At 36.1% G+C, this 15559-nt stretch overlaps 1 protein-coding gene across 2 annotated transcripts in view; it reads left to right on the top strand.

Annotated features, from left to right (window-relative positions):
- Zfh2 (Zn finger homeodomain 2) overlaps window positions 1-15559 on the top strand; it is a 320913-nt gene that overhangs the window by 7722 nt on the left and 297632 nt on the right. For both annotated transcript variants that reach the window (XM_083089617.1, XM_083089616.1), the window contains exon 2: window positions 7869-7932. The gene's annotated coding sequence lies outside the window, so the exon portion shown is untranslated. The remainder of the gene's footprint in view (window positions 1-7868; window positions 7933-15559) is intronic.

Here is a 15559-nt window from a genome sequence, read left to right as displayed (position 1 = left end):
ACATGGTAAGAATAATTGAGACGAAGAAATCGTTTTAGCATTGCATATGTTGGCGTGTTGCCGGCGAGGAGTCGGAACTATTAATAATATCGATAATTACCAATTATTTTTAAAAGCAGTGGGGCTGGAGTTAATTTCAGCACGTGAGCTCATGCTCTCCCACGCTAGCATATCGTGGCATGCACAATGTAATGCGCACGCAATACCATATTGTTGAAAATGTTATCTCGCTTATTTCTGTTATTATTTTAAATGCGAAAAGAAATTTTAATCTATAATTTAAAATATTTTTTACGTTGAATAATTATAATTTCCGCATTCAAATTTTACATTTTTATAATTTTCGATTGTATTTAAATTTTTTCTCAATAATGTCTACTCCAGATTAAATGAATTATAAGAAATTTCTTGGTTTTGAATTTGAAATTTAATTTAGGAAATCTCTAAATTTTGCATAACTTGTAATAAGAAAATTGTTATTGCCTCTAAATTTCTGTCGAAAATGTAAGCATTTCTACTTCTCAAATTTATTCAAAAAGCTCATATATAAAAGCATATATACACAAAGTATCTGAATTATTTTGTATAGAAAACATTTCGATGCGCACAGTCGAAGACATAAAAAATAATGCATGCCAATCTCTGGATAACCAATTGCCTTCGGCGCGATACGCGCCTGCACCAGATTACGATTGTTATAACATGGAGCTCGGCCGGTCCCACAGCCTAGCCTGATTGCCGGTTGAAAGATCAGCGGACTGTGACAGAGAGGGCCGTTTTTCTCTGGCGGGCGTGCAAGGCGTACCGGTGACACACGAGGACGAAGAAACCGCGGGAAGGAGGGAAACAAGGGGGGAAGGGGAGAAACGGGGGTGGGCACTCGAGGATTCATGGTCTCTAATTTTTACGGTGTAACCAACATGCGCGTCCCGTACCGTCTATATTTACAAGTACAAGTAGCCGTTCATTAAATCCGATAATTAATCACAATCGTCTCTATTAACGGGAAGACTTAATTGCTGTTATCCGCGCGGCGCTCCGCTAGGAAAGAGAGAGAAAAGGACGTTGCAGCGGGGGCGGGTTTGACGGATAGAGGTCCGTCCCCAGGATATGTCTGAAGAATGGGCCAGTCGATTTCTACGAACGTTTTTTTCCCCTGTGCGTTTCGAACGGTAGTCCTAACCGGTAGAATTGACCGTTCGCCGTGCGAAACCGACGACGAAGTTTCACGGTTAAAGACTACACGGGTTCATAATGAATGAGTTCTTCTTCATTTTGCGTGACGTTCATTTCTGAACGTGAGATCTAACATATATCAAATTATCGAGAGAGAACATTTTAAATGTCTTGAATATTATTTTATTCATATGACAGACTTCTTATTCATAAGAGAAACGGAGTGGATTAGGTCATTCTGTTTCTATTGTAAAAGTACTTCTCAGGACATCGTAGAACGATATAATTAGGACATTTTCGATGAAGATTTTAATGATGACTTTATGTTTCTTCCGACAGGAAAATTAAAGGTTTTTCATTTTGCTCTGTCATTAATTGCAATCTGCTTTTACTTTGTCGATCTCCTCATTATGTGATTTCATCCGCTCGAACTATCAGTTCGACAATCAGTCGCAGCTATTACTGGATTCATTAGAAGCTCGCGCGCTATATCGCGCCAAAATATTTTTGCCAAAGTAATTATGGCTCGGCAGCACGCCGGCAGCGTTGCAACTAATTCGTGAGGTATCGCAAAAGTAGACGGCCAGGCGAAGTCACCGCAGCAGCAACAGCAGCAGCAGCAGCAAGCAGTAGCAACAACAACGTAGCAGTGCGCGGGTTAAAACCCGCAGTTACGTCCGCGTAACTTTCGCAGGCCGAGAGTCTCGGCAACGGAATATAACCACACACGCTCGCTCATACGTACACATATATGCGTGCAAGACGTACGTGGTTTCTCTCGGACGTTCGCGCGCACATCGTACGCAGACAAACACGCGCGGCTTCTCCTCGTATATGTGGCTATCTACTTACTTTAGTGGTCAGCGCGGAAGAAAAGAATTAGCTAGACGAGGGCGCGTCTCATCTAGGTCACCCACACCGTCTCGCGACCGACCCCATACATACACGGTTGCGCACACACACGCGCGTCCGCGCCCAAGGAGCCTCATTACGGGAGTACGGTGGCGAGGGGGTGTGCAGCAAAAGAGGCGAGCGTTAATTAAGAACAGACTCGCCACCCTCTAAGTAAGGAGCACTGACCAACCCTGCTTCTTCTCCCTTCCCATCTCCGAACCTACCATCTCGACCACACGTACACATGTACACACATATACACGTATACATCCGCCTCTATTCCTCTATTTCTTCATGGTCACCTTAGCCACGGCCTTACGCTTTCCACGAACTCCCACTGCGAGAAGAAAAGCCGAGAGGACTCGGTGCGAAGAAGACTGTGGGGAAACTGAGGGATGAGAGGAAGGAATGGAGAAAGGATGAGAGAAAGAAGCGCACTTTTACGTTTCTTAACGTTGTCGGATTAGACAGATTGTAACTTTGTACGTATCACGATAATTAGAAAATGTATCTCAAAGGAAGCATTATATTGGGGAAAGAGATTGTCTCGTATAATTTATCGACGCGCCTCACTCAATCGCCACTCTCCTCTGTCTTCCATGCTGGTCGCAGTCATAATTTCAACTCACTCTCTCCCGTGTTTTGTTGTTTTCTACTTTTCCCTGCGAAAGAAAGGATTCTGACGTGTAGAATGTTTTCTTCGGCGATGGGAAGGGAAGACGGAGAGTGACTGCAATGGAACGTGGCAAAGAAGGATGACCGCGAAGGAAATTAACTAAGATCCGCAATATGCCACGCTGACCACAGTACTGTCGCACACTCATTCACAAGTGGAGAATTCGCGTCGACGTTGGTTCGTCACCATCTTCCAATCGATTTCGACGCTGCTGATCCAGCAGAAAGATACTATTGATCAAATAGCTTTTCTGAAAATGACGGGTGGTAATTTCCGAAAAATTAAGTTTAATTTAAAAATTAAGAAACTTAAAAATTGTGAAAAATTAAGTTTAATTTTTAAGATTAAGTAACTTAAAAATTTACGATTTTATTATTAGATTTAAGATGTGATTTTTAAATAATAAATATCACAACGGAAAATAAAATATCTGTAACTTTTGCAAATCTTATTATAACGTTAACATATTATAAATGCTATGTTTTTTACAAGTATATTGATATTCACCATTACTAGGCATTTACATCTTGCTAGGTTGAACGACTTTCTTTAATAATAAACGCAGAGCGTATCCCTAAATCACAACGCAGCGATGATCAGTCGATCTCGTCGTGACGACACGAAGGCACACATGTTGCCAGTATTACACAATAGGTGTTCCTCTTAGACCAAAAAAAGTCACCCAACTGTTCATCCCCCTCCGAGAAGCATAAGCTGGCCCGAGCTGGGGTGAGTCGCGCCTGATTGTTTCCAACAGGTTTGTCAGCTTTTGTTTCAGTCCGTTCTCATGCGCGGCGGAACTGGTCATTGCTCGAACCCCAAAAACGGTTGAACAATGACCCTTCACGGCCGTTACATTGCGCTGCAATAACGACCCCCATTACCCCGAACTCAATGAGAAAGAGAGATCTGGACGGGCTGAGAATTAATCCAACGAATCCCAACGGCAGTAGGATAGATGGATGATGAATTTAAATAACGCGATGCGATCTTGTGTGAAGCTAGGGTCTCTACATTCTCCCCATCCATTTCCCGTTTCTCTCTACTACCCCTGATAAAAGATATATACATTATTCTTTTCCAAAATTTATTTTTATCATCAAACGTAATCATAATTATAAATTTAGATTTTACTATTAAGATTTTATTATATTTTATATGTGAATTCCTATTGATTGTATATTATTTGTATGAATTTTCAATATATATTAAATATATAGATTTTTCAAATTTTTCAAGATAATTACAATACTATAAATTATTTAACAAAGATTACAAAAGAATAGACTTTTAATTAGACTAGTTTTTTAAAATAATATATTTAAACAATATATTTTTCTCTTTAAAAACCGCTTGAATGACAATCAAAATTTACTCGAAGTGTTTTACTCGACATTGCGCAATGAAATTTTGAGAAACGTCAGCATTCGTTCTAGATTCTTCAAATATATTCCCGTGCATTTTATGAGTGCGAGCTTAATGAGAGAAATTCGCAAGGGTTCTCAGATCTTGCTAGCAAGATGTAGATGGTATCACTCTTTACGTAATCCTTCGTTTAATCGAAAGATTTCCGTCGCTTAGAAGTATGATATAGAACTATGCTTTATTTATGTGCATGGAAATCGATGGAAATTACGTTAAACGTCTGCCCACAATCGCCGTGACTTGACTTCTATTTCAATAATGCTGCGCGTCTTATGACATTAGTTTTATTGCCTCATTCTTATACATAGAATACTGTGAATTTTTTGCGGAATTACATGTTACGTTGTTTGGACATAAAATTATCCAGTATAATTTGCTTCGAATGACAAATATAAGTAACAGGTTTTTAAATAACGATGTTTTTATTTTAAGATACTTGCGATCTGATAATTTCAGATTCATACTTATACATTTCCTTTAGAGGAAAAGAATTAAAGGAAATATAGCAGAATATGAAATATTTCTCTCTTTTCAAACAGAGTTGAGTCGCACTGAATGATTCCCTCTTGCGTGGTTTCGGAGACACAAACCGACGAATCCGCAAATTAAACAAACACCCTATTGACGTGCTGATCCTCCGCCGAGGAGGCATCCTAGCTCATTCGCGAGGATGAGAAAGACAGTGGAGAAGGAAACGATTGCCACCTCTACGAGGCCTTCGTTTAACGGATAAGAAGGACCAGCAGAGAGGAGAGAACAGGAAGAGACGAGAGAGATAGAGACTTGGCAATCCGAATGAACGGACTACATCGCATACAGGGTCTTAGCAGGACTTAACGAATATTGCCGTCGATATCCAGGAGTCCCCAATTCGACACTGCTCCCTTCGAATGTCTTTTGTCCCTCACGTGGAGACGCATCACGGATCTTCGTTCGTCAATTCTTAGGTTATCAAGTTAATTTCGTCAATCTTGTCTTTTCTTCATACCTTATGTTAAATGCGAAAATCTTAATTTAATGTTATTTTTTCCGTAGTTACATGTGAACAATTTTTAAATATTAATTATATTTTTTCAACGTATATATTACAGAAAAATCTATAAATATTTATACTGTATTTAATTGCTTTTGAAAGAATAATTTAGCAAAAATTTTATCTAATATTTTAGGCAATGGAAAAAATGCAATTTTTTGAACAATATTATCAGAAATTTATATATATAATATAACAGGCAGTTGTATAAATTGTGCGTATATTATTTATTTTGAAGTCATTAAAAGCAATATAAACATTTTTCTAAAACTATAAATTTTCTTACACATATCTCTTTTTTCTTATTATCTTTTAGAAAAGACAAATTACACATGTGTAATTGTGTTAAAAAAAGACTACAGAGATACTTGCATTTACTTGCGTAAATTAAAGCGGGGCGGAATCTTCGTTACATTACTGTAGGTTGTCTTTGGCGTATGTATCGTATAAGGGTCGAAAATGTCCAGACGCGGAGACCAGAAGGAGCCAGACGACAACCCAGATAAATTAGTGCGGGTAATGAAGACTGAGCCTCGTGTCTGATTAAACAAACACAGAGAAGCGCAAATAAGTGAGAGAACGTCGGGAAAGCGAAAAAGAGAGAAAAGGGGAAGGGATCTGAAGCATAGAATGGTAAAGGAAGGAAAGAAGAATGTGGCGCAAGAAGAATCTGTGATTCCTCGGACCTTTCTCTCATTTTACTTCCAATTAACTTAAGCAGACTCAGTAATACACTGCGTCCAGGTTATTGTCTACCATTCTTTCTTCGCCTTTCATTCGCCTTTTCCTTTCGTTTCCTTTGCTGAAACTATGATGTAGGGAAAAAATTTTATTCCCTGACAATTTAAATTGACGCGAATATACAATTCAGTAAAAGAAAAGAAGCCTCATGATATAAAATTTATCTTGAATGAAATTATCTTCGACTGACCACAATAATAGTTATTATACGTATAACATATGGATTTATTGCATTTCTTCATCATCGATAATTTCTTTAATCAATCTGGATCTGTCCAGATTGTATAAAATCTATCTTTATTTTCACAATTAATCTGCGAATTTTTAAAATCCGCTTAAATAAAGTTTCTTCTTTGGCATATTAGTTTTTATTAATATTTTACTGATGCTTAAAGAAGTCAGTAAAGAAATCGGCGCACACACATCGTACATCGCTACTGTGATTTTTTAATGAATCCATTTCTTCTGAATCCAATCCTTCTCCATTTCTTTCAATGTTGCTTCTAAAAATAAAGCTTTTTACGGACCTCCGATTCGTCACCAGTTGATCATCCTCTCATTAACATATTTTACGATCCCTTTCCCCGGTCTAAATCGAGAAATTCAAATAGAAGAGGGACGCCAGGTGTCAGACGTAACGCTCGCGGCGCCAGATCATAAATTTATTTATAATCCTCGCTCTTTTTTAACTGTCCGACATCGTGCCGAAGAATTAGTGTCCGCGGATGCGACGATCTCATTTTAGCGGGACAACAAGGATGACACTAGGAGGAAAAAAATGAGAGTCCGCGAGACGTTAATAATTATTGTCGAACCGGCCGAATCGAGCGTCAAGGCGCTCATAGCGGAGGGGGAGAGGAGAGGAGATGACGACGACGACGATGTCGATGTCGATGTCGACGTCGACGCTGTTCGCTCGCAAGGACGTTCAAGTTTAAATAAAAATAAAAATTCCCTCGCGCGCACCAATACACTAATTATAGAATGCGCTCATCTCGAACGACCGCCGGCTAAATCGCATACGGTTACGTCGGCGCCTGAGTCTGGATTTTTCTTCTCCGACTCCTGCGACGATGGTTATACGAGCACGTACCGGGCGCGTCGAGAGAGGTTACTCGTCGACCGATAAATCGCGGAAAATTAATATCGTTTTTATTGGCGGCACAAGGTAATTAGCTGCGCTGGCTTTCGACAAGAACGCAAGCATAATCGAAGTTCGTTCGCGTTCGTTGGGAAGTATAATGGTTTAAGCCACAAAAAAATTTTAACATATACATATATCATAATTTCGATTTCTTAGAAATATTAACTGAAATCGGAGAGCGTAATTTTAGTGAGTATAAATTTCGTGAAAATGTTTGATAATTCGTGACGAGATTACATTTTCATAAGATAAATTTTTTTCTATCTATACCTCAAAAAGTGGGATTTTCATCGAAATTGCATCGGTTTTTAAAAAATCTCTGCTGATAAATTCATTCTCTAATAAATTATTATGAGAAATTTTATATTTTAGGAGATGAAAAATGTTTTAGTTTTAGGTCGTGATAAATGAAAAATCACATATATGTATACCTTAAATGAGAATGGGATACGTATACATGAGAAACTTGTAAATACGTTTTTTAACCGAGAAACGAAGGCACATAAATATTTTAACGGATCATCATAAATAAGCGTTCTCGCATCGAGAGAGACGAAAAAGTCTTTCATTCATCCTGTTTTTTTTGCCTTTTTATAAGATTCTCGCGTGCTCATAGAACGCGCGCGCGTTATATTTATTTTCCGTTTCTTGCATGATTAAATTTTTAGATAAAAGATCTGGCGCGCGTGCGAGACGTCTCGCGCGTGCAAATTTATTCAGTCTCCGTCTACTTTCGAATTCGACATCGCCGTTTAATGCAAATTTTTTTTGCGTTTTAGACTCGTACGAAGGATGTGACGTCAGCGATGTTCGTAGAACGAAGGTCGTGCTGATCGCAGAACGGTGAGTCACTGATTAATCAACATAGCCGTCCCCTATCCCGGCAATAATTATTTAACTTGGCAATCGAAGTAATTACCGCTCGTATTGACACACCTATCTTATTTCATATATGTATACGTATACTTGTGTACGTGTAGTTATCTTTCACGTCAGATCGCCGTAAATCGGCTTGCGACATTAGAATGACTATTCGACGTATCTGTCATTGCTAATCAAGGTAGTCTTATTCTTAAATTGGTACGCATATAATAGTAAAGCTTCGCGTCGGATTATGATCGCGAGATACACGAAGAAACGATAACGCTAATAATACATTTCAGCATAAATAGTATGTCACTGGACAAGAGAAATTGTGTCACTATTCGGTGCTTCTAAAAAAATATATCTTTTAGAATAACGATCCTTTCTCTCTTTTTCATTTTCATTCCGCGGTCTTTGTTATTTTAAAATAAAATCCGAGAAAATTAATCGCGCATAATTAGCGGTTTATTTTTCACAAATTAGCGCAATTTTTATATTTACAGAAATTTCTTCACTTATTATCATTATCGCATCCCGAGTTACAGGTATAATTGAAACGTTTTAAATATGTCTCATATTTTCACGAGAAGAAAGATACATATCGTCAAAGTAAGAGAAAAATGATGCGACGAAAATAAAAGAAATAAAAAGTGTATTCTATTAATGTATCTATTAAAATATTGCTTAAACCCCTGGTAAACATAATTTCAGATGTGGAAGACAAGCATGTTTCTCTGCTGTGCTTTATCGAATGGGTAATATAGTTGAAGTGCATTCGAGTGCAAAGTAAATGGCCGTAAAATTCGGATATCGTAGGTAGACGCGGGGACGAGCATAATTTATATCCGAAAATCCTTTATATGATACTGTATTTTACCTCGCTTAAAAACAATGTCCTCTACTTTCTCGGAAAATTGGCAGTTAACATTATATCTCGTTCCTTCCGAGATTGCAATTATAACAGAACATCATACGCGCACACAGTTCCTCAGGTATATCCAAGATGTCGGCCGGTTCTCAGGACTGATTTAACACGAATACAATAAGCGATCCAGCGCCGCGGCTATTATATCTAATTCCATTCGAATAGAAAAGGACTCCGCGTATCGTCCTTCGCCGCTCTAAGGAGGAAGAAAGAAAAGGGACGGGTGTAGAGGGAGGGAGAGGGAGAGGGTTACCACACGCGCGGTGCCCCGGAGCGACGCGGAATCACTCAGAGAGCGCCGGCTGTTACTTCATTTTTGCGGAGCGTTTACAACGTCCTGTCCACTCGCGTGGCATCGTTGCTGGCATTTCGATGCATAATAAACGACCGGTTAGCCCTGTGCTCACCACGGCTAACACCTCTGCCCCCTCTCTACGACGAGAAGGAGCAGGGTTACGTAGAGGGGTAAAGGGACTTCTCTTTTTCGCCTCTCTTCCTCCGCGTTTCCCTTGTCTCTTTCTCTCTCTCTCTCTCTCTTTTTTCCTCTCTTCTCGTTCAACATCCATAAGCTGGATGCACTCCGACTTCCTTTGTAGACTTTCTTCCTCCGCGAGTTGCATCTAACGAGATGCGGAGAGGAATGAGAGAAGCGTACGATGCGAACGGAAAGAGACAACACGTGTGTCGAGAGAGAGTATTTGAAAGAAAGAGAAAAAGAGAAAGAGAGAGAGAGAGAGAGAGAGAGAGAGAGAGAGAGGAGGAAAGCCGTTACGAACGAAGTTTAACGAAAGGAAATCCGATTTGCACAGCGCGCGCCGTTCTCTCCCGTCTCTTCCTAACCGCGTCCGATTCTCGCGTGCACGCACGAAATGACACGCTGCGCGTTTCGCGCCAGCGACGTCGTTCCAGGATATGTACTTTGTATCTTTAGTTTCTCGAAGACTGTTATATACTTTGTCTAGAACTTCAAAGAGAAGTGGCACCTGATTAATATTTAAAATTTTCATACAGTCTAGAATTTTTCTCGCCGAAAATTGCATATTATCGAGAAATGTAAAAGAATATCTTTCAAAATGTGGGACAGTTATATTGAAAGTATTATTTTGGGAATTTAAAGTTACGTAATAAATTACATTACAAATTCCAAGTAATTAATCATGCTTCGCGATTTTTTGTACAAGATTATGACAAGTTTTTGTAAACCGATGGCGTGAAATGTTCGTGAAAATAGCGCAAATCGATTATCGAGTTCATCTGAAGAACGCTCGATAAAAAAATTGGAACCAGCGTGTGGCGAAACGATTATTTGCGTAATCCATTCATAATGGATATGAAAGGGTGATTTGAATTCAATCTCTGCGAATGAGTTCCATTTACTGCAATTACTGCAAATTATTGCGGTACAAGATTTGCGGACTTGCATTGAGAGAAAAATTGAAGAGGCATCATATGAAAATATAATGATAAAAATGAATCTCTTTTTCCAATATTTTTTACTTTATATAAAATGTATGAGATATTTATTACATGTCGAATATTATAAATTATTTGATTAATTAATAATTATAATAAAATATATTTAGTATAAACAATTAAAGGCAATTAATAAACAATTAAAGGCAATTAATAAACATAATATTTTTACAAAAAAAATTGAACTTTAAATTTGTTAAGAATTTTATCGTTTTATTGTTATGATTAAAAAAATCATAGAAAACTAAAAATTATAGAAAAAATTATGCTATTTTATAAAAATGGATAAACTCGGGGGGAATTTTTTATAAACAGAGATAAAAAGATCGCATAAAGATTATGGACACGTTCCGATTAATTGGAGCTTTTGAAGCTGCCCGAAACCGAAGTCCGATCGCGGTACCGAATCGATGGTAGACATGCCACCTGTGCGACACACCGCGAAAAAGTGGAAGCGGCGTGCATCGGAGCGATTATTTGCACCGCGCGACTATAATGGATACGGAAAGGCCGGTTTGAATCCGCTCGAATGGGCGTATGAATGGTCGCCGTTTAGCGTAATTATTGGCGCATTGTCTACGGCACAATGCCGGGCGCGAAATTGGCATGCAAAAATCGGATGCGATCCCATTGTCGGCTATTGTCCGATCGCAAGCTACCGCCGCACCGTTGCACCCGCCCTTTCTCCGCGCGGCCTCAGTTTTCGAATATTTCGTCGTTTCGATTCTCTCGATTCCAGCATCGTCGATAGATTTACGCGGGCTGACCGACGAAAAGAATTTCCCAACGAGCACAGTGAATCTCGAATGAGCGCGCGGTTACGGGCGCAGAAAACGCGACTGTGAGCCATAAAAGTACTTTTGTACTGTAATGTTGAGCGGAAGGAAAAACCTAACAGAGAAATTCTAAATTGTTGGTTATAGATTAGCAAGAATGTTTAATACTAATTTCTTTTTAGACATTCGAGAATTTTTTAGAGAATTTAAATCGAAAAAAAATTGAAATATATATTTTTATTTAAAACAGCTTGTATATACACAAAAAGATACTTACACATTCTGATAGAAATATGTTGCTATTTATAAAAAGGTATGATAAATATTCTGATAAATTGCATTGACTAAAATGATATTTATAGACATCTTTCACGTTTATATACTTGTGATACGCAATGCATATGCGTGTGTATAACACACAACACACACACACACACACATTTAAAATTTTTTACATATTTAATCTAATTCTATAGCAGATATGTAGAAGTGTTAGAAAATTTTCTATGTAATTCGATTTTTTTCTGCTTTTAAATTTATATCGCGAATGTAACGTTTATTTCTTTCGTCTTTGGAAGAAAGTTAGATTTGTATAGAAGTTGAAGAGGGGCTGACCAGTAAATTTTGTCGGTTATTAGGCAGAGATGGTTCAGCGGCTTGGTTCCGGCTCGTCTTGAGAGCAACCACGAACTTTTTGTGCGGCCAGATTGGCGGCCATTATGCTCACGAAATTGGGCCTTAATTGTGCCAGCGGTAATGAGTCGGGTTGCTCTAATGCATCGGCACCAACCAACCAACCACCACACATAGTATCTTGCGATATTGCTATGGTATCCTTACTATAACGGGTGATCTTTTCATCTATTTTCTGATTTTTATATGCTATATATATTAATTATCTCATGTTTATATATTTATTAAAATGTGTAACTGATTGTATAGTGTTTTAAATGATCGGTATTTGACAAATTATTGAAACAAGAAATTAAAAAGAAAACTTACACTGGCGAAACTTGTCGAAATACGCATTTTTGATATTTAAACACATTAATATTTAAATATACTTTTTGTTAAGTTTTCTACAGAATTATATTATATATAATCTCACATATAATCTAACAATAAATAATGTAATTTATGTAATATGTAATTTATTCTACACTTGTCTCAAAAAATTTATTTTAAATTACTTTATGCGTATTACGTTATTAATGAATATCCAAACGAAAATATAATAAAGATTTTTAAGACACCCAGTAGAAGCAAAGGGCAATAGAGAATGCTACTATGTGGCGACGTAGCATTATTTAATTGCTCTTCCGTTGTTTTTTCGTCGCCAGATAATTTGTGTACCTGGCGGCGAGCTCTCTGTTTCCCCTCATCTTTCTTCTTTGTTTTTTCATTTTGATTTTGCATCTATCTCTTCCCGAATGGCTAGATGTTCCTTTTCCACCTCTGTCTCTCACCCTGATCTCTTCCCGAGTAGTCAGTTGTCCCTCTTCCATCAGTTTATACCGTCGCTGCTTTAATCATTGGTGAAAGAGAGAAGCGGTTGATAGAAGGAGTACGAAGAGATAAAGGTGGAAGAGAAACAAATAACGCGAAGGACCAAAGCTTGAGAGAGAAGGTACAGTCGGCCTACTCCTAATTGCATGTAATTACCTATGGAGGCCAATTAGCTCAGATTGGTCGGACGATCCGCAACTAGCCCGGGGACTTCAGGCTCCGACAGGATCTTCGTGCCTCTTCCTCTCGGGTAAACTCACGCGAAAGCAACCAGAAATCGTCTTTACTTTTAGGATTTCTCAAGCAATAAACGAACGGTTTTAGAGAAGAATGTTGTACATTCGAATAACGCGGATTTGCGAATAAATCGAATTATTCTAGAGTATTTTCTTACAATTTATGGAGAACTATTCTCTAAAAGTGAATCAGTGTATTATCACTGAAAAACAGTAAATAGTCATTGATTACAGCAGTTATAAGTACAGCACTATAAATCAGTGATATTTTATTGAAAGAATCAGTTAATAATTTTGACTGTTTCAATCAGTAATATTTCTTTCGTTATTGTCAGTAATATTAAACTACAATTCATCTCTCTATCTATTTCATATAAAATTAAAAATTTTATTTATATTTACTAAATATATATATACTAAATATATATTTAGTAAATATTTATTATATTAAAAATTTTATTTATATTACATGTATATTGAACCTGTTATTTTAAATAGAGAACGAATAATCTTCATTAAGTCGCCAGACATTTATTTGTCCGAATTATAAGATCGATTTAATATCTGAAGCCTCTCTATTGAGATTGTATCAAAAATTAAATCGAAGTAATACTTCTAATTTTATCTGTCGCTCTTTGCAAACTTTATATAATTCTTATGACTAAAACTAAATATGAGAGAGATAGCGATCGTAGCGGTAAACGAACGAACTAGCGATTACTGGTTTTACAGTGAAATTTACTGGTTTTACAGTGAATTTTATTTTAACTGACCATAATCAGTGAGATATAAGATAAAATAACAAAAAAATAAGCATTTCCACTGAAGATCAGTAAAATACTCACTGATTCTCAGTGAAATCTTATTTTACTGTTTAAATTAGTGATATTTTCACTGATTCACTTTTAGAGAGTATACATGTCTCTCTCTCTCTCTCTCTCTCTCTCTCTCTCTCTCTCTCTCTCTCTCTCTCTCTCTCTTTCTCTCTCTCTCTTATTCTAAATAATGCCATTCTTAACATTTTTATTAAGATATTTTAATTTGAAATATTTATTTAAATCTATTATTTCTTTATTCATATCAAAACAATTTATAATAATCGATATTTTATATTATTTACTCGCCGCGCGATACTGATGATTACGATTAATCTTTAAAAAACGAGATAAAAACGATAGGTTTTAAATTATGAGAAGTTCAAATTTTTCAAGTTGCTATTTTGAAAAGTATTAAAATGAACGTTTAGTAAAAAATTATTGTACCAATATTACTGTGCCAATATTATTGAATACTGTACAATTGCAAATTTAATGAAAAAATATATTTACGGATCTATTTATTTATATACAAATGTATTTAAGTGATGCATCAAGCTGGAAAAAAATTAAAAATGTAAAAAGAAAATAAAATTTATAAAGATAACTGTGTTGTTAAAAAAATTAAAATATCGAACTTTTATAGATAAAAAATAAATAAATAATTATCTTGTAGATAAACTGTCGTTCTCAGTCATTATTCGAGATATTTCTCAATACTACAAAATACAAACATACAAATTAATCCATACAAACAATAAATCTTTGAGAATGTGAAGTAGTGCATGTACTATGTATAACACATTGATACAACAATGTACAACAACAATTTAGAATATCAATTTAATCTCTAGTTTGATCTAATATAATAATCAATAATAATATAATAATCAATAATAATATAATAATCTAATCAATAAATCAATTAGTTAAAATGAGACTTTATGGACATCTTTACAAACACGATTATCATAACAATCAAGTCAATTTCATTTCGCATAAAATCTCAACAGAATCAGCGTCTGATATTTAATAAATTCCTTTATTTAAAGTTTAACTCCGAATTTGTAGATCGATTGAATGTATTATGTAAAATTTTTTACGCAATAACTTGCCGCACGATAACTCATTTCCAACAGAGAATGAATAGCGTTCTTTATATGTTAAAAACTTCACGGTGTGTTCTTGAAGAAAATTCGTTATATAGTGATTTGAAAAAGAAAATGCGAAAATTTGTGACAATAGGGACAGTCGGCTTAAAATCTCTACATTTATAATCTCGTTAGAAAAACGTTTCGGAAACGTCCAATGAAATATCCAGGAACCGGCACCTAATTATCACGATCATTTGTCTGGTTTATAAAATAGAAAGGGAAAAACTAAAAAAAAAAGAAAAACGAGAACTCGAACAAAAAACTCGTCTCGTTCTTTAGAATGACGAGCAGAAATGATAATATAATTTTTAAATTTAAATTTAATTTAACGAATATGTCGCTTTCTCGAATAGGCAGTAAGAAATTTTTACATACATATATGTATAATTATTTATATATTAAAATTCTATTTCTTCGATTTTTTTAAATCAATTGAATTAAAATTAGATACTTAACATTTGAACTGCGTCGCTCAGCCATGATAGGTTTAAATAATGCAAAATCGAAATAACTATAATCAGCATCACGAAAAAAGGCAGTAATATTTGCGAATACATTTTATACTTTTAAAAAAGTGAATATAAATACATGTATATATTTAGTTTAATATTATATAATGTATATTTTTATATATAAAAAATTTCATTTTACATGATAATGTAAGATCCAATTATTGATCTTGTGGAATTAAGGACATTGCTACGAAGAAGCTATCATTCTA

Source organism: Camponotus vicinus, unplaced genomic scaffold, assembly GCF_025532165.1.
Source record: "Camponotus vicinus isolate PSW18456_S1 unplaced genomic scaffold, iyCamVici1.0 SCAF_2, whole genome shotgun sequence".
Lineage (NCBI taxonomy): Eukaryota > Metazoa > Arthropoda > Insecta > Hymenoptera > Formicidae > Camponotus > Camponotus vicinus.
This window is presented reverse-complemented; position numbering and strand designations above follow the sequence as displayed.